We start from the raw sequence: 25,505 nt of genomic DNA on the forward strand, positions 1-25,505 counted from the left end.
TGTAGTAGTAGTTTTCATAGTCGTGAAGGTTATGTACAGGATTCTTTCTTCTGCTTCAGAATCTCCACGACTATGGTGCTGTTCGCACCTACTCCTAGGTTGAGGGACTGATTACCTCATCTTCTGTACATAGTTCTACTGTCTTCAAGTTATGTCCTAGAATTTGTATTGATAAAGCCACTGGATGGCGAAACGTCTACAATAAAGATACCCAGATGTTGCACATGTGTCTTACTCTCACCTTGTACATGTACTTGTATACCTTGTACATGTACTTGTATACCTTGTACATGTACTTGTCTACCTTGTACATGTACTTGTATACCTTGTACATGTACTTGTCTACCTTGTACATGTACTTGTCTACCTTGTACATGTACTTGTCTACCTTGTACATGTACTTGTATACCTTGTACATGTACTTGTATACCTTGTACATGTACTTGTATACCTTGTACATGTACTTGTATACCTTGTACATGTACTTGTAGAAATAAAGATATTATTATTCTGGGAGCGGTGATTCTTTGTCATTTTTACAATAGTTATCCATAACCTAAAATAAAACTTCATTTTCTATAATTTTTTTATTATACTTCGTTTTCTGGTTTTCTTTTAGGTATGACTTAAACAAAAACGTAAATAAGAAATAACTTTATTTAGGTACAGGTACACATAAGTACAAATATCATACATTGTAACATATATGTAAATTAACTAGGATAACCAACTATGTTGGTGCCAAGTTAGTCAAGGTTAGGAACCAAAACCAGTATGGGTTTGGTAGCCCATACCCATCCTGTGGGCGGTAGTCAGAAAGATTACTAAGGTACATAATGGGTCCAGGGACTGTCAGTCCATCAATCAAGATTGATGGACTGACCACATCGACTCAAGGTTAAGGGACTGATTACCTCATTCTCCTCCTGTTCTTCAAGATTCTCCTTTGTATGGACTGATGAAGCCACTGTGTGGCGAAATGTTTCCTCAATAAAGATACCCAAGAGTTGCACATGTGTCTAATTTATCAACATGTCGGTTCTCTGAACCATTCATCTACAATCATGTTGTTAGGTAAGACACATATGCAACAGTTAGGTATCTTTATTTCGAAACGTTTCGCCTACACAGTAGGCTTCTTCAGTCAAGTACAGAAAAGTTGATAGAAGCAGAAGATACTTGAAGACGATGTAATCAGTCCATCACCCTTAAAGTTTTGAGGTGGTCAGTCCCTCAGTCTGGAGAAGAGTATTGTTTCATACTATGGAACAATGCTCTTCTCCAGACTGAGGGACTGACCACCTCAAAACTTTAAGGGTGATGGACTGATTACATCGTCTTCAAGTATCTTCTGCTTCTATCAACTTTTCTGTACTTGACTGAAGAAGCCTACTGTGTAGGCGAAAAGTTTCGAAATAAAGATACCTAACTGTTGTATATGTGTCTTACCTAACAACCTGTTGGTATTTTATACCATTTTAATGTTTGCAATCATGTTACAAACGTAATGAATCATTCACACGTCCACACCTGTGTTGTGATAGAAACACAGGCCTTATCTCTAGGCTTTATTGAACATAGAATCTTCATAGTACTTCTGCAACAACAAAATATAATGACTAGTACATCTAATAATGGCTTCTACAGGGATGGTGATGTCTTGCATATGTCAAGAGAAAAGTTATAGCTACAGGCCACATATTTAAACTCACCATGTAATCTGCATCACTAATGTAGGGATAGTAGAAGAGAAGAGAATCACACACCATGTGTTGGCGCCCATGACACACACCAAACTGTTGTTGTTGTTAAGGGCCCCGAGAGGTGGTGCAGTATTATCCTGCTGCTGCTCCCCACAGGAGCAGTATCACTACAATCTCCCCCTTCTAAAATATATTAGAGACAGTAATCTCCCAAACTGTTAGGTGGGCGACGTACACGTCCCGACCTTCGTAGCCCTTGAGGCTCTTCACCAGGTTCAATATTTACCAGCGGGGTTTGACTAACTGCTGGAGCAGAATCCTCTATTTCCGTAGGGGTAGTCTCAAGGGGCTTTCCAGGAGAAAACGAAGCATCTTTCACATCTATTGGTGTATCGAGATTCTACACTAATGGGGATTTCAACTGGGGCTAAATGTCTTGTAGATACTGTAGTCTCTTCACCATTTTGGTAGCGAATGTGGGCGTAATGTGGATTAGCTTGCAGGAGCTCTACCTCTTCCACTAAAGGATCCGTCTTGTTCATCCTACGGTGACTCTTCAGGAGAACGGGTCCAGGATGACATAACCAAGTGGGCACGGAGGCTCCCGTAGAGGAACGACGTGAATAGTTGAGGAGTCTTTCATGAGGGGTTGCATTAGTAGCTGTGCACAGCAATGATCTAATAGAGTGAAGAGCATCAGGTAGAACAGTTTGCCAGTGTTGAACAGGTAGATTGCGCGACTTCAATGTCATTGTAACTGCCTTCCATATAGTACCATTGAACCGCTCCACTTGACCATTGCCTTGAGGGTTGTAGCTTGTTGTTCTGCTGCAGGCAATACCTTTGCTAGACAAAAACTCCTGAAGTTCGTTACTCATGAACGAGGATCCCCTGTCTGAATGGATATAAGCTGGCATACCAAAAATAGAGAACAACTGTGAAAGACAACTAATAACAGTTGAAGCAGCCATATTTGCACAGGGGAATACAAAGGGAAACCTTGAATATTCATCTACTATGTTAAGGAAATACCTATTCTGATTTGTGCTTGGTAGAGGTCCTTTGAAATCTATATTCAGTCTCTCGAAAGGCTGGGTGGATTTTATGAGATGAGTCTTCTCTGGCTGATGAAAGTTTGGCTTGCACTCTGCACATACTCTGCATGCTCTGATCACTTGTCGCACATCTTCCACTGAGTAGGGCATGTTCTTTGATTTGACAAAATGGTACAGGCGTGTAACTCCTGGGTGACACAAAGCCTTGTGGAGCGCTGAGAGTGATTGCAAATCATGACATGCTGCTCCACAGTGGGACCTAGAGAATGCATCAGGTGAGATGTTCTCTTGACCCGGTCGGTACAGAATATCAAAGTCATAACACGATAGTTCCATCCTCCAGCGTAATATCTTGTCATTCTTTATCCTACTTTTGTGCTTCTTGTCGAACATATACATCACGGACCGTTGGTCAGTCCTTATGGTGAAATGTCTACCAGTTAAATAATGCCTCCAGTGGCGAACTGCTTCTATGATGGCCTGGGCTTCCTTTTCTACAGCAGCGTAACATTTCTCTGATCCTTGAAAAGTTCTCGAAAAGAAGGCTACTGGTCGTCCTGCCTGAGATAAGACTGCAACAATGGCAATGTCAGATGCATCCGTTTCCACTTCGAATGGTAGGGACTCATCAATGGCTTGAACTACTGAGTTTTCAATGTCCTGTTTGAGAGTATGGAAAGCGGCTTCTGCTTCCTTTGTCACAGGAAATGTGGTAGCACTCAATGGGCGGACTTTACTTGAATAGTTGTAGATCCATTGTGAGTAATAAGCAAAGAGACCAAGAGTTCTTCGGAGTGACTTTTTGTCTTGAGGCATTGGAAGTTCCCGTAGAGGTCGTAGTCGTTCAGGGTCTGGGAATATTGAACCTCCTTCCACTACATAACCAAGGATACTAAGCCTTTTAGTTGAAAAAGTGCACTTTTCCTCATTGTAACTGATATTTTTCTTCTTGGCGGCTTCCAAAAACTTATCAAGGTTTGCATCATGTTCCTCCTGGGTCTTGCCACAAATGGTAACATTATCTAAATACGCGTAAGTTCCCATGAGTTGCTCTTCCTGAATGAGTGAATCCATAATTCGTTGGAAGCAGGCTACCCCATTGGTTACTCCAAAAGGGACTCTGGTAAACTGATACAGGCCATCACTAGCCTGAAATGCTGTGTATGGTTTATCTTCATTCCTTATAGGGACTTGATGATAGGCACTCTGTAGATCAATTGTGCTAAACACATAGTACTGAGCAATTTTGTTCACTGTATCATCAATTCGAGGTAGAGGGTACCCATCAAGAAGTGTAAATTTGTTGATTGTCTCAGAGTAATCGATAGCCAGTCTCCGTTTCCTATAATCATCTTTAACAACAACAACCTGTGCACGCCAAGGGGAATTACTCGGTTCTATAATACCCTCCTTCAGCAGCCTCTGAGTTTCTTTCTCAATGAACATCCGATCCTCATAAGAATAGCGGCGTGACTTAGCTGATATAGGATGGCAATCCGCGGTAAGATTTGCAAACAGCTTTGGTGGGTCTACCCTTAAAGTGCTAAGTCCACAGACAACAAGAGGAGGCAGTTCACCTCCATATGTTAAGGTGACACTACCATGCAGCTTCTGAAAGTCCTGACCAAGGATAACATCAGAGCACAGTTGTGGCAGAATAGCTAAATGTACATCTTGATAATCCTTTCCATTAACTCTGAGATTTACCTTACAAAACCCTAAGGTCTGAATAGAGAGAGATGTTGATGCCATGGAAACGGTACCTGATGAGTGATGTACATTCAAGGAGTGGCGTTTAACTAAGTCAAGATTGATGAAACTCTCTGAACTGCCACTATCAATAAGACCATCTACTTCTGTTCCTTTGATGAATACTTTCACAACTGCCTTTGACAGTGAATTTGGAGTAGCCGCAGAAGTCACTGTTGCTAGAGTCGCATGATCACTGGAATGTGTGGAGGCACTAGCTCTTGTTGATGCATTAGCACGACATACTTTAGCAAAGTGACCTTTCTTGTGGCATTTATGGCACATTGCTTCACGAGCAGGACACTTTGGACGTGGATGTCTTGAAAAACCACAAAAGAAACACACCGTACCTGCTGCTGCTGTCACTGAGGCAGGTTCCCCAGTAACTTCATTGCAAGAGTCTCGGTCAGGAATTGCAGCACTTACCACTCGAGAAGGCTGAGTGGTACTGTATACTTCAGAATTCTTCTGGGCTGAATCTAGAGCTCTTGCCTGGTCAAAGGCAGCGGCTAAGTCGAGAGTTTTATTCTCCAATAAACGCTGCCTTATTATTGGTGATTGCAGGCCACTGATAAAAGCATCCCTGATGGACTCTTCACAATACTGAGCAGCTGTCACTGCTTGGAAGTGACAGTCCTTACCTAAAATTTTCAGTGCTTGAAGGTATTCCTCTAAGGATTCATCAATCTGCTGGCGGCGAGTTGCAAGGCGATAGCGTGCAAAGATTTCATTTGTAGGTTTAATATACTGAGACTTGAGGGTTTTGATAGCATCTTCGTAGGTATTACACTCAGAAATAGCCTCATATATCTTAGGTGACACAAAATTGATGAGCAGACTTAGTTTATCTAGATCTTCTTTAGGAAGGGCTCCCAAGAAGTTTTCGAAAGTCTTAAACCAGTGCTTCCATTCCTGAGCAGCCGTTGATAAGCTGGGGTCACAGTCTAGCCTCTCAGGTTTCAGTAAACGCTCCATGTTGTGATGTAGTCTAGCGCAGGATCACCACCAGGTAGCCCAGGATTCTATGTTCAATAAATTGTTGTGATAGAAACACAGGCCTTATCTCTAGGCTTTATTGAACATAGAATCTTCATAGTACTTCTGCAACAACAAAATATAATGACTAGTACATCTAATAATGGCTTCTACAGGGATGGTGATGTCTTGCATATATCAAGAGAAAAGTTATAACTACAGGCCACATATTTAAACTCACCATGTAATCTGCATCACTAATACAGGGATAGTAGAAGAGAAGAGAATCACACACCATGTGTTGGCGCCCATGACACACACCAAACTGTTGTTGTTGTTAAGGGCCCCGAGAGGTGGTGCAGTATTATCCTGCTGCTGCTCCCCACAGGAGCAGTATCACTACAACCTGATCACAATTGCAGTGAGTTATTAATGCAAATATCTTTATTTACAGTGAGCAAAGTCAGGGAATTTTTTTCGGAATTTTGTAATATACTACTTGATAAAATACTTTGACATATCTTGAACATTTCTGAGTGAGTTACCCCTCATGGAAGGTTCCTTGATGTTGGTGAGGGGCTCTTGATTTAGGGAATTGAATCTGTGCTCCAGTTCCCCGAATTAAGCCTGAATGCCTTCCACATCCCCCCCTGGGCGCTGTATAATCCTACGGGTTTAGCGCTTCCCCCTTGATTATAATAATAATAATAATCTGAGTGAGTTATCTCTGCATTCATTAATTTTATCGCACTCCAGTACATAATGACGCAAGGTGTGACAACAGTCCATCTGGCAGTTTACATTTGGTTTGGTCTACATTTGGTGGTGGTGATTTAACCTGCCAAAGATACTTGTAACCCAGCCGGAGCCGGGCAGTAGTGACATCCAAGAGTCGGCTTATTTTGCTGGATGCACCATAGACATGTGACTCCTCCTGCACGATAAAATGATAGATGGACTGACTGGTATCAGTCTACCTCAGTCTGAAGTCAGTAAAGTTCATCTTTTCCAATTATTGTTCTCAAACTGCTGACTCACAATGTGAGATGGAATCCACAGTATGTGCACTCTGACTCGACTGTCCACAATCTTACCATACCTATGTCTGTCTTCTGACACAAGCATGCCATAATTTATGCTTAATGAGTTGAGAGCATTTATAGATACGACTCTGTGTCCAGCAAGCCACTGATCAGTCTAAAGACAGACAGTCCAAATATTTTTTTTCATGAATGAGCCTCAAAACCCTGTCAATGTATGCCAAATTTCTGACATAACCCTAACTTCACTTGACTTTGAGAAAGCTATTGACAACATGCCCACGCACTTAGCCCCGGGCCCAGACTTGTGGAACTCTGTGTTCATTAAGAACTGCAAGAAACCCCTCTCACGGGCCCTAAGTATGCTAAAGAGAAGGAGCTTAGACACAGGTGAAATTCCACAGTCACTAAAAACAACAGCTATAGCCCCACTCCATAAAGGTGGCAGCAAAGCAGTAGTTAAGAACTATAGACCAATAGCTTTAACGTCCCACATCATAAAAATCTTTGGAAGAGTTCTAAGAAGCAGGATACCAAACCACCTGGACTCCCAAAAATTGCACAACCCAGGGCAACATGGTTTCAGAGCAGATCACTCCTGCCTCTCACAACTACTGGATCACTATGATATGGTCTTGGATGGTCGCTCCTGCCTCTCACAACTACTGGATCACTATGATATGGTCTTGGATGGTCACTCCTGCCTCTCACAACTACTGGATAACTATGATATGGTCTTGGATGGTCGCTCCTGCCTCTCACAACTACTGGACCACTATGATATGGTCTTGGATGCACTGGAAAACAAACAACAGATGTACTATGCACATATTTTGCAAAAGCCATTGACAAGTGCGATCATAGTGTAATAGCACACAAAATGCGTGCTAAAGGAATAACTGGCGAAGTAGGCAGATGGAACTTCAACTTCCTAACCAATCGAACACAAAGAATAGTGGTCAACAAAGATAAATCGGAAGCTGCTATAGTGAAGAGCTCTGTTCCACAAGGCACAGTACTCGCCCCTATCTTATTCCTCATCCTCATATAAGACGTAAACAGAGATGTAAATCACAGCACCGTATCATCCTTTGAAGACGATACTAGGATCTGCATGACTCATCTGCATGAGAGTGTCATCTATTGAGGACACGGCAAATATCCAAGAAGATATAAACCAAGTTTTCCAATGGCCAACGGAGAACAATATGATGTTCAATAAAGACAATTCCAATTACTCCATTATGGAAAACTGGGGGAAATAACTAGAACTGAATATACTGCAAACTCTAATCACACAATAGGGCATAAAAGTAATGTGAAGGACCTGGGAGTGGTAATGTCTGAGGATCTCGCCTTCAAGGACCACAACAATGCCACTATCACATCTGCTAGGAAACTGATAGGATGGATAATGAGAACATTCAAGACAAGAGATGCTAAGCTAATGATGATCCTTTTTAAATCACTTGTTCTCTCTAGGCTGGAATACTGCTGTACATTAACATCCCCATTCAAGGCAGGTGAAATTACAGATCTAGAGAATGTACAGAGAACCTTTACTGCACATATAAGTTCCATCAAACACCTTAACTACTGGGAGCGCCTGAAAGCACTTGACTTGTACTCACTGGGGCTCAGGCGAGAGAGATACATCATAATCTACACCTGGAAGATCCTGGAGGGACTGGTCCCTAATATGCATACAGAAATCACTCCCTACAAAAAGCAAAAGACTTGGCAGGCGATGCAACATATCCCCAGTGAAAAGTAGGGGTGTCACTGGTACACTAAGAGAAAACACAGTAAGTGTCCGGGGTCCAAGACTGTTCAACAGTCTCTCATCAGCCATAAGGGGAATTACCAATAGACCCCTGGTTGTCTTCAAGAGGGAGCTGGACAGATACCTAAAGTCAGTGTCGGATCAGCCGGGCTGTGGTTCGTACGTTGGACTACGTACGGCCAGCAGTAACAGCCTGGTTGATCAGGCACTGATCCACAAGGAGGCCTGGTCGTGGACCGGGCCACGGGGACGTTGGCCCACGGAATACCCTCCAGATAGATGTGAGCCGTGATGTCCTTATGTGAACCATGACGTCAGTTTTTCTAACAGTGACATCATTATGCGAACCATGACGTCAGTTTTGTGAGAGCTGTGACATCATGGGTGTGAGTAACGTCAGTGTGAGTGACGTCAGTGTGACGTCAGTGTGAGTGACTTCATTGTGAGTGACGTCAGGGTGGTGACGTCAGTGTGACAGTATGAGTGACGTCAGGGTGAGTGATGTCAGTGTGACGTCAGGGTGGTGACGTCAGTGTGACAGTATGAGTGACGTCAGGGTGAGTGATGTCAGTGTGAGTGACAGTATGAGTGACGTCAGGGTGGTGACGTCAGTGTGACAGTGTGAGTGACGTCAGGGTGACGTCAGTGTGACAGTGTGAGTGACGTCAGGGTGGTGACGTAAGTGTGACAGTGTGAGTGACGTCAGGGTGGTGACGTCAGTGTGACAGTGTGAGTGACGTCAGGGTGGTGACGTCAGTGTGACAGTGTGAGTGACGTCAGTGTGACAGTGTGAGTGACGTCAGTGTGATAGTATGAGTAACGTCAGTATGAGTGACGTCAGTGTGACTGTGAGTGACGTCAGTGTGATAGTATGAGTAACGTCAGTATGAGTGACGTCAGTGTGACTGAGTGACGTCAGGGTGGTGACGTCAGTGTGACAGTATGAGTAACGTCAGTATGAGTGACGTCAGTGTGACTGAGTGACGTCAGGGTGGTGACGTCAGAGTGACGTCAGCGTGCTCCTGCTGAGGCCTGGGAAACACTGTCAGTGATCCAGGAGACGTCAGGACCTACCTGCTGGCTGAGGTGAGAAACATCTTCCTCCTGACATCATTTAAGACGTCAGCCGCCCATGAGGGGCGGCACATTGACGTCAAGACGCAGGTGAAGTCACTGACATCAGGTGAACTTCAGAGGATCACAGTCACATACTGTTGCTGACTTCAGTCGTATTTTTCTCTAGTTTTGGTGGTTTGATCCGAGGAATTAGAGCCGTGTGCCCATTCCTGGGCACTCCTACCCCCTCCCCCCCATTCCCCATTACCATGATGCCCCTGTGGGACTCGTCCGGGTTTAGTGCTCTCCCAGGGAAGAAAAAAATGGGAATTTCTATACAAATATTTTTTTGTTAATGGCCTTAGGCCTATAAAATATATAAATTTATCCAGTGAAATCAATGGAATTTATTTCCATCATGCATTGATGTATAATTTATTTTTATTGATGTATTATTTCCCTTTTATTGATGTATTATTTCCCTTTTATTGATGTATTATTTCCCTTTTATTGATGTATTATTTCCCTTTTATTGATGTATTATTTCCCTTTTATTGATGTATTATTTCCCTTTTATTGACGTGTTATATACTTATTGATGTATAATATACTTTTATTGATGTATAATAAGATAAGATAAGATAAGATTTTGTTCGGATTTTTAACCCCGGAGGGTTAGCCACCCAGGATAACCCAAGAAAGTCAGTGCGTCATCGAGGACTGTCTAACTTATTTCCATTGTGGTCCTTAATCTTGTCCCCCAGGATGCGACCCACACCAGTCGACTAACACCCAGGTACCTATTTGCTGCTAGGTGAACAGGACAACAGGTGTAAGGAAACGTGTCGAAATGTTTCCACCCGCCGGGAATCGAACCCGGGCCCTCCGTGTGTGAAGCGGGAGCTTTAGCCACCAGGCCACCGGGCCACCAATAATCTTATTGATGTATAATATACTTTTATTGATGTATAATAATCTTATTGATGTATAATATACTTTTATTGATGCATAATAATCTTATTGATGTATAATATACTTTTATTGATGTATAATAATCTTATTGATGTAGTATAATATAGTTTTACTGATTTATGATATATTTTTATTGTAGTTTTTTTTTGAGTCAGGATAACTTAGGTTAAGTCATCAGAGAACTTCTGAGATATAGTTATATACAAAACTTAAATAGAATTTATGTAAAATATCCCAATAAAGTCAAGCAATGTAACTTATTTCTATTGGGGTCCTCGTAATTCCATCAGAGTCCTCGTAATTCCATCGGGGTCCTCGTAATTCCATCGGAGTCCTCGTAATTCCATCAGGGTCCTTGTAATTCTATCAGAGTCCTCGTAATTCCATCGGAGTCCTCGTAATTCCATCGGAGTCCTTGTAATTCCATCAGGGTCCTTGTAATTCCATCAGAGTCCTTGTAATTCCATCAGGGTCCTCGTAATTCCATCAGAGTCCTCGTAATTCCATCGGAGTCCTCGTAATTCCATCGGAGTCCTCGTAATTCCATCAGGATCCTCGTAATTCCATCAGAGTCCTTGTAATTTCATCAGAGTCCTTGTAATTCCATCAGGGTCTTCGTAATTCCATCAGGGTCCTCGTAATTCCATCAGGGTCCTCGTAATTCCATCAGAGTCCTCGTAATTCCATCAGAGTCCTCGTAATTCCATCAGAGTCCTCGTAATTCCATCAGGGTCCTCGTAATTCCATCAGAGTCCTCGTAATTCCATCAGAGTCCTCGTAATTCCATCAGGGTCCTCGTAATTCCATCAGAGTCCTCGTAATTCCATCAGAGTCCTCGTAATTCCATCAGAGTCCTCGTAATTCCATCGGAGTCCTCGTAATTCCATCAGGGTCCTTGTAATTCCATCAGGGTATTTGTAATTCCATCAGGGTCCTTGTATTTCCATCTGGGTCCTTGTAATTCTATTGGAGTCCTTGAATTTTCATAAGGATTCTTATATTTTCATTGGGGTTCTTATATTTCCATTAGAGTCCTTATATCTCCATTGGGGTCCTTGACAAATTTATACAATATTTCTGAGGGCTTATAAATGTTTCAGTCATTCAAAAATGGTACATAACTAGATTTAATCTAGAGTAGGATAGGTGGAAGCATTGGACTATATGTACCTGCTGTCCCTGTTCACCTAGCAGAAAGTAGGTACCTGGGTGCTAGTCGACTAGTGTTGGTGGTATCTTGGGGGGGGGGGGGGCAAGATTGAAGGACCACATTGGAAAAAAGATACAGGCCTCAATGATGCATTTCTTTTCTGGGGTTATCCTGGGTGGCTAACCCTCTGGGGTTATCCTGGGTGGCTAACCCTCTGGGGTTATCCTGGGTGGCTAACCCTCTGGGGTTAAAAATCCCAACAAAATTTTATCTTAGCCCTTAAACTGCCCAAATGTAGATCTACGTTGACATGTGTAGCGTTCCAAACATAGATCTACATTTGATTTTACATGCTTTCTTATGTGAAAAAAGTAGATGTATGTTCGGAGCGCTACGCACGTCAACATAGATCTATGTTTGGACAGTTGAAGGTTTTAAGTCGAATACAGTAGTAGGATTTATTTTTTGGGGGGTCCCCTTTCTTTTATATCATATTGACTCACATATGTATGCCATCTTTGTTTAAAACTAACGTTACATACCGCAGATAATCATTATGAAAAATATTAATTTATAAGACATAACTGCTTTCATATACGTATACGTATTATTGTATAAAGTAGACTTTTTTTTTGTGGGAAATGTGGAGGTTCACATCTCTAGTTTCTCGGACAAGACTGGAGAGCATAATGACCTGTCCATATGGATGGCTAGAATCCATTAACTCGGCCCTGAAATTCAGCAACGTGTGACTGAAAAACTACATCTAGGTCTCGAATAGTGCAACGAATGAATGCCGTGAAATGATTGGATTATTCAAACTCGCACTTCAAATTATATGTAATTTTTTGTGCACAATTTGAAGAGTTTGGGGAAAAGCTAGCACTAATTAATTTCACACTAATCGAACTCTCACTAATAGAGGCCTGGCTGTATTAATCATTTTGCACAGAAGAGGACCCAATTATATCCGCTATAAAATGTGAAGAACAGCGTGTGGTCCCACAGATGTTACACATAGTTTATTCCTGGAAGTGTTGCATGTGTAGTGCCTATGTGTTTGTTGCCTATGTGTTGTATATTATATATGACATCTAGTCTATTAAACATATGAACCATTATGTACATGTATTTTTTTATTATGTACAACTTCAAGATTATTATTATAAGCCACCACCTTGACTACCTTGCATTAGTATTAAGATTAATAAGGATTTTAATAAAAGTTAACCATTCTTACCTTGTCTAGATTTAAGTAGTTATTATGTATACAGTGGACCCCCGCATAACGATTACCTCCGAATGCGACCAATTATGTAAGTGTATTTATGTAAGTGCGTTTGTACGTGTATGTTTGGGGGTCTGAAATGGACTAATCTACTTCACAATATTCCTTATGGGAACAAATTCGGTCAGTACTGGCACCTGAACATACTTCTGGAGTGAAAAAATATCGTTAACCGGGGGTCCACTGTACTAGGATTAGTCTGCCCGAAATGCCCCGGCATGATAGTGACTTTCTTTGTACTTAGCAAACCAAAATTTTAATTACACATTGTAACATTTACAAAGAAATAATTTTTTTTTCTTTATTAACCATGCTGGAGTTGCTAGATAGGAAATAAACCCTTAAAGTGTCCAAACGTAGATTTGCGTTTGCACCGCTAGCGCTCCAAACATAGATCTACATTTTATTTTACATGCTTTCAAATGTAAAAAATAATAACACAGATCTATGTTTGGAGCGCTAGCTGTGCAAACATAGATCTACGTTTGGAGCGCTAGCTGTGCAAACATAGATCTCCGTTTGGAGCGCTAGCTGTGCAAACATAGATCTACGTTTGGAGCGCTAGCTGTGCAAACATAGATCTACGTTTGGACAGTTTAAGGGTTAAGTATGACACTGATGGTTTTCAAGAATATTGAGGTTGTAGATATGCTTTGAGGTGGAGCACATGTGATGCAAACTACCCATCCCTTTAGTCTTAGTGAATCGACTAACATCATGCTGAAGTATTCATTTCATTGGGTATTGGCAAATTTCCATGGTATCAATACCAGGCTAAAATTGTGTGGGTATTACTGGGTATCTGCTGTTTTTGATGGTAACAGTATTGTCAAAAATTTTAGTATTTTCCCATCACAGCGGTGAACAATTCATACCAACAGACAATAAGAAGACCTGCTGAAAAAGGTGACTGAAAAAGTCAGTACAGCTAAATCAGACTGAACATCTACTGTATGTGTGAAGTGAGGAGAAAAGAGTGGAAGGTCCCAGTAGGCATCCTCTCTAAAATTCATTACTGAGTACCTCAAACAGCACTACTTACACTATACCACTCCCTAATCTACCCTTACCTCACCTGTGGTATTTGTGCTTTGGGATCTACCACGTCAAATCACCTAAAACCATTAATAACCCAACAACAAGCCATTATGTGGATGATCACCCCACTGTTCAAAAGCTTGAACTTACTTAATATACAAAATGTGCACTCATGCTACTGTGCCTACTATATAGGATAATCAGTTCGAATATAACCCCTTCACTAAAAGTTTTCCTTGATAGTTGCAACAGAACACAAGCATAACACAAGACACAAAAACCTCTCTGATATTCCCCGTGTCCAGCTCAACCTGGAGAGGGGGCAGATAACAGAGGAGGATGAGGTAGAAGAATGAGCAGTTTCATGCTGCTAGTGGCCTTGCAGACTTTTAACTGAAGATAATATTGATATACATATTTATTTCTGCAAGTACTTGTACAAGATATACAGGCCTAGCTGACATCAATGACATGCTACTATATACAAAGCCGCTTGTTATGCAGAGCATTTCGGGTAAATTAGCTCAATTTTATCCCAGGATGCGACCCACAACAGTCGACTAACACCCAGGTACCCATTTTACTAATGGGTGAATATGGATGGCAGGTGTCTTATGGAAGCACATCCTAATGTTTTCCAACCATACTGGGGATCGATCCCCAGACCTCAGTGTGTGAACTGAGTACGCTAGTGATCGAGGTACAGGATACAAACACTTTTAAAAGCCTTTTTCCAAGGTGGGGCCTGAAGTAGCTAATGAAGCTTTATCATGAGCTGTATAAAGTGCAGTCAGGTTTTGGATAGTGCACATTTCAATTGAGTGTGAAATCAGTTAATGCTAGTTTTCCTCCAAACTTTTCAAATCGTCCACAAAAATTACAAAGTTTGAACAGTGTAAATTCAAATAATGTGATCACTTTGCAGGATTCATTATTTGCACTAATCAAGACCTGACTACTGCATGGCAAAACAGAGAGATGCATTACGTAATACTTGAGCACCCCAGTACAACCATCAACTTGTGACAACTCTACATCAACTTCAACACAAGAACTGTAGCCATCTAATTAGGCCATATCAATCCTCTCCAGTTATTTTTATATCAGTTACCAGAATTTAAGCTGAGATAAAGTTATTTGACTTTTTTTTGCTTTAGCCTATTTTTTGGACATCCAAGGAATGTAACCCAATTTTCCCCATATGCTCTTCTGTCTAGTTAGTACTGTACTGTATTACATGGCAGTTTTCAGGAACGTAACCCACTCGTTACTTTAAATTAAATTAATTTTTTTTTTCTTTGCATAATATACAATGTGTGATTTGCATGTTATAAAATATAAAGTACAGACAACTTTTGTTCCGAGTAGGGAAATTAGATCTAACAAAAATGATCCCAAATGGATGAACAATAGATTAAAACATCCCATTGGTCAAAAGAGAGGCATATATAGGCGTATCAAAAGAGGGGATGGGCAGTTAAGAAATCAATATATTCAATTAAAGAGAGAAATAAAGGAATAAGAAAAACAAAAAGGGATTATGAGGCTAAGGTCGCAAGGGATTCAAAGATTAACCCTAAAGGATTCTTTCAGGTATACAGAAGTAAGATTAGGGACAAGATTGGCCCACTTAAGAGTAACTCTGGTCAGATCACTGACAGTGATAAGGATATGTGTGAAATTCTAAATACCTACTTCCTCTCAGTTTTCACCCAGGAAAATACTAGCAATATTCCTGAAATAATAGATTATGTAGAACAGGATGATAAACTATGTATGATTGCGGTAACTAGTGACATGGTCCTCAGACAAATAGAGAAACTAAAACCTAACAAATCCCCAGGTCCTGATGAACTGTTTGCAAGGGTGTTAAAGGAATGTAAAGAGGAACTTAGCATACCTTTGGCTAATCTTTTTAACATATCACTACAAACTGGCAGAGTGCCTGATAAGTGGAAAATGGCAAATGTAATACCTATTTACAAGGCAGGTGACAGGTCCTTGGCTTCGAACTATAGACCAATAAGCCTTACCTCCATAGTGGGAAAATTTATAGAATCAATTGCCGAAGCAATTCATAGCCATCTTGACAGGCACAGATTGATTAATGAATCTCAACATGGTTTTACAAAGGGGCATTCCTGTCTTTCGAATTTACTAACTTTTTTCACTAAGGTGTTTGAGGAGGTAGATCATGGTAATGAATATGATATTATGTAGTATATGGATTTCAGTAAGGCTTTCGATAGAGTTCCACACCAGAGACTATTGAGGAAACTTAAGGCACACGGAATAGGAGAAATTTTTTCCTGGGTAGAGGCATGGCTGACAAATAGATAGCAGAGAGTTTGCATAAATGGGGAGAAATCAGAATGGGGGCATATCACAAGCGGTGTTCCTCAGGGGTCAGTGTTGGGCCCATTGTTGTTCACAATTTACATAAACGGCATAGATGAGGGAATAAATAGCGACATAAGCAAATTTGCTGATGACACCAAAATAGGCCGTCCAGTTCATTCTAACGAGGACACTAGAGCACTGTTACACTCCAAGTATTGTAACCACTATTTCCTTCTTTTTAGAGCATAACAACTTTGGTCAGAGAGGTTAGAGTAATAATAGTGATCCTCCGGAATGCCTAATTTTAATTAAGTATATTCATAATACAACAAAAGCCAGAAATAATATACGAATTATCGTATATAAGTTAAGAATGCAAGTTTGTTCTATATTATCCAAAATATATATAAGGCTTTCATAACAGACGATTAGGAGGAGATCCTAGATATAACATATATATAAATGGAGATTACTTTAATGTATAAAGTCTTGTTTCCCAATTGGAAGCAGTCAGAATAAAACAGAATATGTCCAGGCCGGCTAATAAACCTTGGCCAGTTACCAGAGACGAGCAGGAGTGTTCTCGTTGGCTGCTACTTCTTCACTGCTCGTCCCTCAACCTTGAGCATACAGGTAAAGTGGGTCACGTGATGTGACTCACCAACACTCAGTAGAGTAGTTGAACATAAAGGGGGGGGGAAGGGGGGTATAACCATCCAACATCACGGCTAACCATACACCTGCACACCGGGCGGCAGGCAGGTTACTATACCTCCAATTAAACTTATCATGGCCATATTAACAATTATGATTTATGTAACAAGAATTAGCCTTAATAATACAAGGACGTTCATTTCCAATTTAGCTATTAAAGGAAATAACCGCAATGTAATATTAAAGGAAGGTTAACCATAGGGGCATGACACCCCGGCCCACAAGCAAATATCTTGGCGTTTAAGATGCTGATGGTGTAGAAGAAACCAACCAGCTGGTATAGGGATGGAGGTACATCATTCCAAGGTTAGTCATCCACTTGCTAGAACTGGACCAGAAACACTGCTAGACTGCAAAGAATTTCCGTAGTTAGGCAATATATTAGGAGCGAGAGAGAGCATCGGCTAACACGTTGCTCGAACCCTTTATGTGAAAAATGGAGATCCGGTAAGGTTGGATCCTTAAAGCCCAGCGTAATATTCTAACATTTTTTGATTTCATAGAATTTATGAAAGTTAGAGGATTATGGTCTGAGTAAATATTTATCACATGAGGAGTATAACCGAGGTATACGTCAAAGTGTTCTAAGGACAATACTAAAGCCAGGGCTTCTTTTTCTATGGTTGAATAAGATCTTTGATATTCTTTCAATTTATAGGAAAAATAACATATTGGATGTAGAATACTATTACAATTTTGGAAGGATTGCAATAAGACAGCACCTATTGCTGCATCACTGGCATCAACATGGAGGGTGAAAGGAATTTGGAAATTGGGTGCACGCAATACTGGGGCGGAGGAAAGGAAACGTTTTAAACGTTTAAAAGCTTGTTCACAATTCTCGTCCCAATTAAATTTATATTTAGGACTGGTCAATCTAGTCAGGGGGGAGGCAACTTGAGCAAAGTTTGGGCAAAAACGCCTGTAATAAGTAGCCATTCCCAAAAATCGTTGGAGGGCTTTCCTGTCCTGAGGCGTAGGAAAATTTAAAATAGCTTGGACCTTTAATTGGTCGGGGGCTACTAGTCCCTTCCCTATTTTAAAACCGAGATATTTAATCTGGGCTTTACCAAAGTCACATTTTTGTAAATTTACAGTGAAATTGTATTTCTGCAATGCTTTCAGTAGTTGCTCTAATCTTTCTAAATGAGACTGCCAATCATCACTAAAAACCACCAGGTCATCTAAGTATGCCTCTACACCTTCTAAGGGTTGGACTAAAATGTTCATAATTCTCTGGAAAGTGGAGGCGGCGTTACACAAGCCGAAAGGCATAACCTTATACGTAAATAGTCCATTCTTAACTACGAAACCGGAAATCTCTTGGGCCCTAGGAGTTAACGGCACCTGGTAATACCCTCTCAGTAAGTCTAATCTGGTCACAAAGTTGGCACCGGCTACAGCATCTATTAAATCATCAATCCTGGGTAATGGAAACCCATCTGGTTTGGTGACTGAGTTTACTTTACGGTAATCCGTGCATAGGCATACGGTACCATCGGGTTTTGGGACCAATAAACAGGGAGAGGCCCAAGGTGTCCAACTGGGTTCTATCAAATTATATTCCAGTAATGTATTTATTTCCTGTTGAATTAATTCTTGCTTAGCAGGAGAGACCCGGTAAGGGGATTGCTTTATTGGACTATCTTCTAACAATTCAATATCGTGGAAACCCAATGTACAAGGAGTAGGGATATCTTTGAAGATGGAGTTATATTTAGTGATTAACTCTTTTATTTGAGATTTTTGGGAGGTAGGAAGAACTTCCAGGAAATGGTCTAGTTGTTTTAAAACTTCAGAATTATGTAGTCTAAATTCTCTTACTTCCCTTACGGTGTCATTCCTTATTTCAGTGGATGTAGGTTGAATAGAGGTAATAATAGTAGGGAGAAGGCTAGACTCGTACTTCTTTAAGTTATCTATGTGATACCTCTTAATTTTCTTACGACGTCCTGGTTCACGGACCAGATAATTCACCTCATTTTCTTTGTCTACTATTTCATATGGCCCCAAATATCTAGGTTTTAAAGAATGTCCTGGAATTAAGTTTTTAACTAACACTAATTCATTTGGAGAGAATGAACGAGATTTAGCCTTTTGGTCGTAAGATTTCTTCATTTTGGCTTGAGCTTCTGTCAGATTCACGGCAGCTAAGCTTTTTAATTTGGAGAGATGTTCTTTCCAAAGTAGAGGACTGGGATGAAGAGGTCCTCTCTCCCCTATCCAAGAATCTCGTAATATGGCTAGGGGTCCTCGTACCTGATGTCCAAAAATCAGGTCAAATGGAGAGTATTTAGTACTTTCTTGTTCAGCTTCACGGAGGGCGAAGAGAAGAAAGGGTAAACCTTCGTCCCATTCACGAGAATATTGCTCACAGTAAGTACGTAAAGTAGATTTAAGGGTTTGGTGGAATCTTTCTAGCACTCCTTGTGACTGGGGATGATATGCTGTAGAGAGGATCTGTCTTACTCCTAATCGAGACATAGCCTCTTTAAAAACCTTAGACGTAAAATTAGAACCTTGGTCAGATTGAATTTCACGTGGTATGCCTACTTGAGCAAAGAAGCGTATTAAAGCTCTTACTATATTTCTGGAATTAATTTTGGACATTGGGATAGCATCAGGATACCGCGTTGCCATATCTATGATAGTGAAGATATACTGGTTACCCCTTTTTGTGCGGGGCAACGGTCCTACACAATCAATAACTAATCTTCCAAAAGGTTCTTCAGGACATTTTATTGGAAGTAAAGGGGCAGACGCGGGATTGTGCGCCGTTTTGCCTATTATTTGACAAACGTGGCATTTCCGTAGTTTGTCAGCAATATAAGTCCTCATCTGAGGCCAAAAAAAATATTTCCTTATCTTTTTCTCTGTCTTACGAGACCCTAAATGACCTCCCAGTGGATTATCATGTGCTAGTTCAAATACCATATTACGTAAGGACGATGGCACCACTAACAAGTTTCCTTTTGAACTCGAATCATTATCATTATTTCTCTTCCAAAGAAAACCGTCTTCATCTAAAAGGTAACCTTCCTCTTTATCCTTATTGGTTAAACTTTTATCGTCCTTTAGAGCTATAAGAAATTCTTCTTTGTTACATTTTCTAGCTAGGTCCGCAGGGACTGGTAAAACATTGTCACCTGTGGGTCTCGACTGAATTGCTTCGCTAAACAGGAAGTTCAAACCTAATTCATCGGACACTTCTAAAGGCTGTTGAATATCCACATTTTTAGAGTTCTTAGCCATGGCTCTGGTGACCACATTAAGGGGAAATAAATCTAGCCCTGCCTCAGAGGCTTCTAATGCATAATTTACATCACAAGGATTATCTAAAACCAGAGGCTCTCTGGGTATCTCCAATTGATCAATTTCGTTCCCGATTAATAGATCCACGCCGGCAATGGGAAAAGGTTTATCTGAAAGTCCCACATTGATCCAGCCTACATATCCAGGCAGTTCTACATAAATCCTTATAATAGGGACCTTTATTATTGTGCCTCCGTAAGCCTCTAATAATACGTCTAGCCGGGGTTCATTACTAGTAGGTAACTTTACCAGGTTTGATCTTAATAAAGAGAGATAGCTGCCAGTATCTCGAAAGGTCGTGATGTTTACTAACCTCTCTTTACAGAGTCCGAACTTCCCCTGAGAAAAGTAGGGTTCCATAGCTACTCGGACCTTTTCTTCTGAAGCACTGTCGTGGTAAAGTCATCTATTAGACAGTCTGCTAGACGAGGCCTGGAAAGGTAAAGATTCATCATCCAGAGTTTCATACTTCCGAGAGGAATTTATTACCTGAGTAGGATATCTCCCTCTTGGTTGGGTTTTATCTTCCTGCTGTTTATGCCAACACTGGGACTGTCTATGACCTAACTTTTTACAAAAAAGGCACAATGGTAATTGATCTTTAGGGTAATGCCTGGAGAAAGAGCCGTTCGTCACCTGTTTTTTTTCTGAAAACACCTTGAAAGGTTCGCCAGCTGGAGCTTTCCTAGTAGTCAATCTTGAACTAAAACCTTGGGAGGTAGATTTCTTTTCCGGGGCCTTAGACATTTCTGTGGTTATAGCATGGGAAATTTCAAAGTGATCTGCGTGGGCAGCAGTATCTAACAAGTTAGTAGTAGGAAATGTCAAAAGATAAGTATGAACCCTCTCTGGAAAATATTTAAAAAGGTCTTCATGCAACATCAGCTGGGAAAGTGACTCGACTGAGGCGGCTCCCACGGCCCTACGCCAACGCTCGAAAGCAGAGAGCTTTTCCCTGGCAAAGTCCACCCAAGACTGCTGAGGATATTTCTTCAGAGTTCTAAACATCTTCAAGTAACTGACAGGTAATAAATCATAAGCTTTCAGAAGACAATCTTTTACCCGAGTATAATCAGAATATTGTTCAAAAGGTAAGTTTGCAGTTATGGTTTGGGCTTTTCCTATTAAAGATGAATGTATTAAAGCAGCCCAATATTTAGGAGGCCATTGCATCACCTTTGCCTGACTTTCGAATGCCTCGAAAAATGAATCTAAATTATCCTCAGTAAATTTAGGCATCAAAGAGGCTGCTTTACTAAGGTCGAATGAAGGGATTGTATACATATTACTCGATTCTCTTTTCTTCCTCAGTACTTCCCGTTCATAAAGCAAAGATTCACGTTCAAAATTCTCCCTTTTTAACTTTCTCTGGGCTTCTACAAAGGAGGTTTGAAGCGATAAAATACGTTCTAGACGTTCGAAATTCTCCTTAGATTGAATAGTAGTCAAAAGGGCTAAAGAGATTTGAGGTGGAACGTGTTCATTATCCAATAGGACTTCCTCTTGTTCTGTTTCAAAAACATCTGTAAAGGGTTTACCTGGAACAGTTTCTTTAGCCTGATGGAGTTCTGTTCCCCATATAGTCCTTGGAGATGGAATTGGAGTCGTAGCAGCGTAGTGTTTCCGAGTATCGGGAAGGTCATGTCCGTCGTCTCCAGTAGGGGTTGTTAGCGTCGTAGTTTCGGCCTCGGGTGTCTGTAGTAAAGAATTCAAAAAGGAAGGAATATCTGCTTCTCCATTCTCAGTCTCTGGATCCTGCTCATCTGGAAAAAGGACATTCTGTATCATACATCTGACTGTCTGGGCAGTGAAATGCCTGTCGTATTTTATGCCCAAGCTTCGTGCTAATTGCCAACAAGATTGAAGCTTCAAATTCTGTAATCTCTCCTTTGTTATATCTTCAAACCTCTCTGCCATTTCTATATTCATTTTAAAGGAAATTCAGTGTTATGCTCCCGGACACAGGCCCCCACTTGTTACACTCCAAGTATTGTAACCACTATTTCCTTCTTTTTAGAGCATAACAACTTTGGTCAGAGAGGTTAGAGTAATAATAGTGATCCTCCAGAATGCCTAATTTTAATTAAGTATATTCATAATACAACAAAAGCCAGAAATAATATTCGAATTATCGTATATAAGTTAAGAATGCAAGTTTGTTCTATATTATCCAAAATACAGTGGACCCCCGCATAGCGAACTTAATCCGTGCAAGAGGGCTGGTCGTTATGCGAAATGTTCGCTATGCGAATTAATTTTCCCCATAAGAAATAATGGAAATAAAATTAATCCGTGCAAGACACCCAAAAGTATGAAAAAAAAATTTTTTTACCACAAAAAAATGTTAATTTTAGTACACACAAACTGAAAAAGGCATGCACAATTACATGACACTTACTTTTATTGAAGATCTGGTGATGATTGATGGGATGGGAGGAGGGGAGAGAGAGTGTTTGTGTTTAGAAGGGGAATCCCCTTCCATTAACACTTGAGGAGGCAAGTCCTTTTCCGGGGTTACTTCCCTTCTTCTTTTAATGCCACTAGGACCAGCTTCAGAGTCACTGGACTTCTTTCTGTCCATAGAGCTCTGTACCTCCCGTTCCTTTACGATTTGTCTAAAATGGGCCATAACATTGTCATTGAAATAGTCACCAGCACGCCTTGCAACAGCTGTGTCAGGGTGATTTTCATCCATAAAGGTTTGCAGTTCAACCCACTGTGCACACATTTCCTTAATTTTTGAAGTAGGCACAATGGATTCCACAACTGGCATAGGCTTCTCAGGGTTAGCCCCAAACCCTTCAAAATCTTTCTTAATTTCCATACTAATTCTCACCCTTTTTACCACAGGGTTGGCACTAGAAGCTTTCTTGGGGCCCATGGTCACTTATTTTCAACAAACAGAACCGAAAACACTGTAATAATACGAAATATTCCGAGTGTATGCTTGAATGTTACCGCGGAGGCTAGCTGGTAAACAATGGGACAGGCGGCACATGTGAGGCTGGCTGAGGCCGCACATTGGACGCGTCTCGGACGAAGTTCGCTGAGCGGGTTTTTGTCTACTATGCGGGGCAAAATTTTAGCGATCAAAACGTTCGCTATGCGGAATGTTCGCTATGCAAGGCGTTCGCTATGCGGGGGTCCACTGTATATATAAGGCTTTCATAACAGACGATTAGGAGGAGATCCTAGATATAACATATATATAAATGGAGATTACTTTAATGTATAAAGTCTTGTTTCCCAATTGGAAGCAGTCAGAATAAAACAGAATATGTCCAGGCCGGCTAATAAACCTTGGCCAGTTACCAGAGACGAGCAGGAGTGTTCTCGTTGGCTGCTACTTCTTCACTGCTCGTCCCTCAACCTTGAGCATACAGGTAAAGTGGGTCACGTGACGTGACTCACCAACACTCAGTAGAGTAGTTGAACATAAAGGGGGGGGAAGGGGGGGTATAACCATCGAACATCACGGCTAACCATACACCAGCACACCGGGCGGCAGGCAGGTTACTATACCTCCAATTAAACTTATCATGGCCATATTAACAATTATGATTTATGTAACAAGAATTAGCCTTAATAATACAAGGACGTTCATTTCCAATTTAGCTATTAAAGGAAATAACCGCAATGTAATATTAAAGGAAGGTTAACCATAGGGGCATGACAAGCACTCCAGGATGATTTGAATAGACTGATGCAATGGTCGGAGAAGTGGCAGATGCAGTTTAATATTGACAAATGAAAAGTTCTAAATGTTGGACAGGTAAATAACCATGCCACATATAAACTAAATGATGTAGATCTTAATACTACTGATTGCGAAAAGGATTTAGGAGTTCTGGTTAGCAGTAATTTAAAACCAAGACAACAGTGCATTAGTGTTCGCGATAAAGCTAACAGAATTCTTGGCTTCATATCTAGAAGTATAAATAATAGAAGTCCTCAGGTTGTTCTTCAACTCTATATATCCTTGGTTAGGCCTCATTTAGACTATCCTGCTCAGTTCTGGTCACCATATTACAGAATGGATATAAATGCTCTGGAAAACGTACAGAGGAGGATAACAAAGATGATCCCATGTATCAGGAATCTTCCCTATGAGGACAGACTGAGGGCCCTGAATCTGCACTCTCTCGAAAGGCGTAGAATTAGGGGGGATATGATTGAGGTGTATAAATGGAAAACAGGAGTAAATAAAGGGGTTGTAAATAGCATGCTGAAAATTTCCAGCCAAGACAGGACTTGCAGCAATGGTTTCAAGTTGGAAAAATTCAGATTCAGAAAGGATATAGGAAAGCATTGGTTTGGTAATAGAGTTGTGGACGAGTGGAACAAACTCCCGAGTACAGTTATTCAGGCTAAAACGTTGTGTAGTTTTAAAAATAGGTTAGATAAATACATGAGTGGGTGTGGGTGGGTGTGAGTTGGACCTGACTAGCTTGTGATGCTGGGTCTGGTGCAGTGCTCCGTCCTTGAGTGGACGTGACCAGACTGGGTGGGTCATTGGGCTAATCTGGGGGTGGGTCATTGGTTTAATCTGGAGGGAGACATGGACCTGCTCCACATGGGTCAGTAGACCTGTTGCAGTGTTCCTTCTTTCTTATGTTCTTATGTTCTTATATAGAAAGACCCTAACATGCCTGAGCATTTTGGGCAGGTTAACCCTTAAACTGTCCAAACAGGTCTATGTTCACATGCGTAGTGCTCCAAAAGTAGATATACGTTTTTTTACATATTTTCAAATATAACAAAAAAAAAAACGTAGATCAAAGATTTTTTTACACGTTTTCAAATGTAAAAAAAGCAAAAAGAAGATCTACATTTTTTTACGTACTTTGAAATGTTGAAAAAACGTTGATCTACGTTTGGACAGTTTAAGGGTTAATACTAATGCTTACACACTGCTTAATATTAGACATAGCACATTAAAATAATGTAAACACATTCACTGTTTTAATGGTTGTGAGGATTACACAAGATCTCGGGCAGTTTTTTTTTCTGTGTGCTGGTGCTTCCATCATTGGAAACCTTAAAAACTGCACAACATAATAAAGTTTTTTAAATCAACTACCATGGGCTTAGCTCTACTCTTCTCGTCCACTGAAAATGTTCAGTACAAGGGAGTGGTTAGCATTAAGATAAGATAAGATAAGATAAGATTTCGTTCGGATTTTTAACCCCAGAGGGTTAGCCACCCAGGATAACCCAAGAAAGTCAGTGCGTCATCGAGGACTGTCTAACTTATTTCCATTGGGGTCCTTAATCTTGTCCCCCAGGATGCGACCCACACCAGTCGACTAACACCCAGGTACCTATTTGCT

At 40.8% G+C, this 25,505-nt stretch overlaps 1 protein-coding gene across 3 annotated transcripts in view; it reads left to right on the forward strand.

Moving 5' to 3' along the window:
• Positions 1-25,505, forward strand: part of LOC128704641 (protein zyg-11 homolog B) — a 203,544-nt gene that overhangs the window by 96,354 nt on the left and 81,685 nt on the right. Inside the window, exon 1 of one of the 3 annotated variants that reach the window (XM_053799748.2) lies at positions 9,252-9,391. The exons of 1 other annotated variant lie outside the window; for it this stretch is intronic. The gene's annotated coding sequence lies outside the window, so the exon portion shown is untranslated. Of the gene's footprint in view, positions 1-9,251; positions 9,489-25,505 lie in introns of those variants that run through there. One more of the 3 variants, XM_053799750.2, reaches the window with a different exon arrangement.

Source organism: Cherax quadricarinatus, chromosome 100 (genome assembly GCF_038502225.1).
Source record: "Cherax quadricarinatus isolate ZL_2023a chromosome 100, ASM3850222v1, whole genome shotgun sequence".
Lineage (NCBI taxonomy): Eukaryota > Metazoa > Arthropoda > Malacostraca > Decapoda > Parastacidae > Cherax > Cherax quadricarinatus.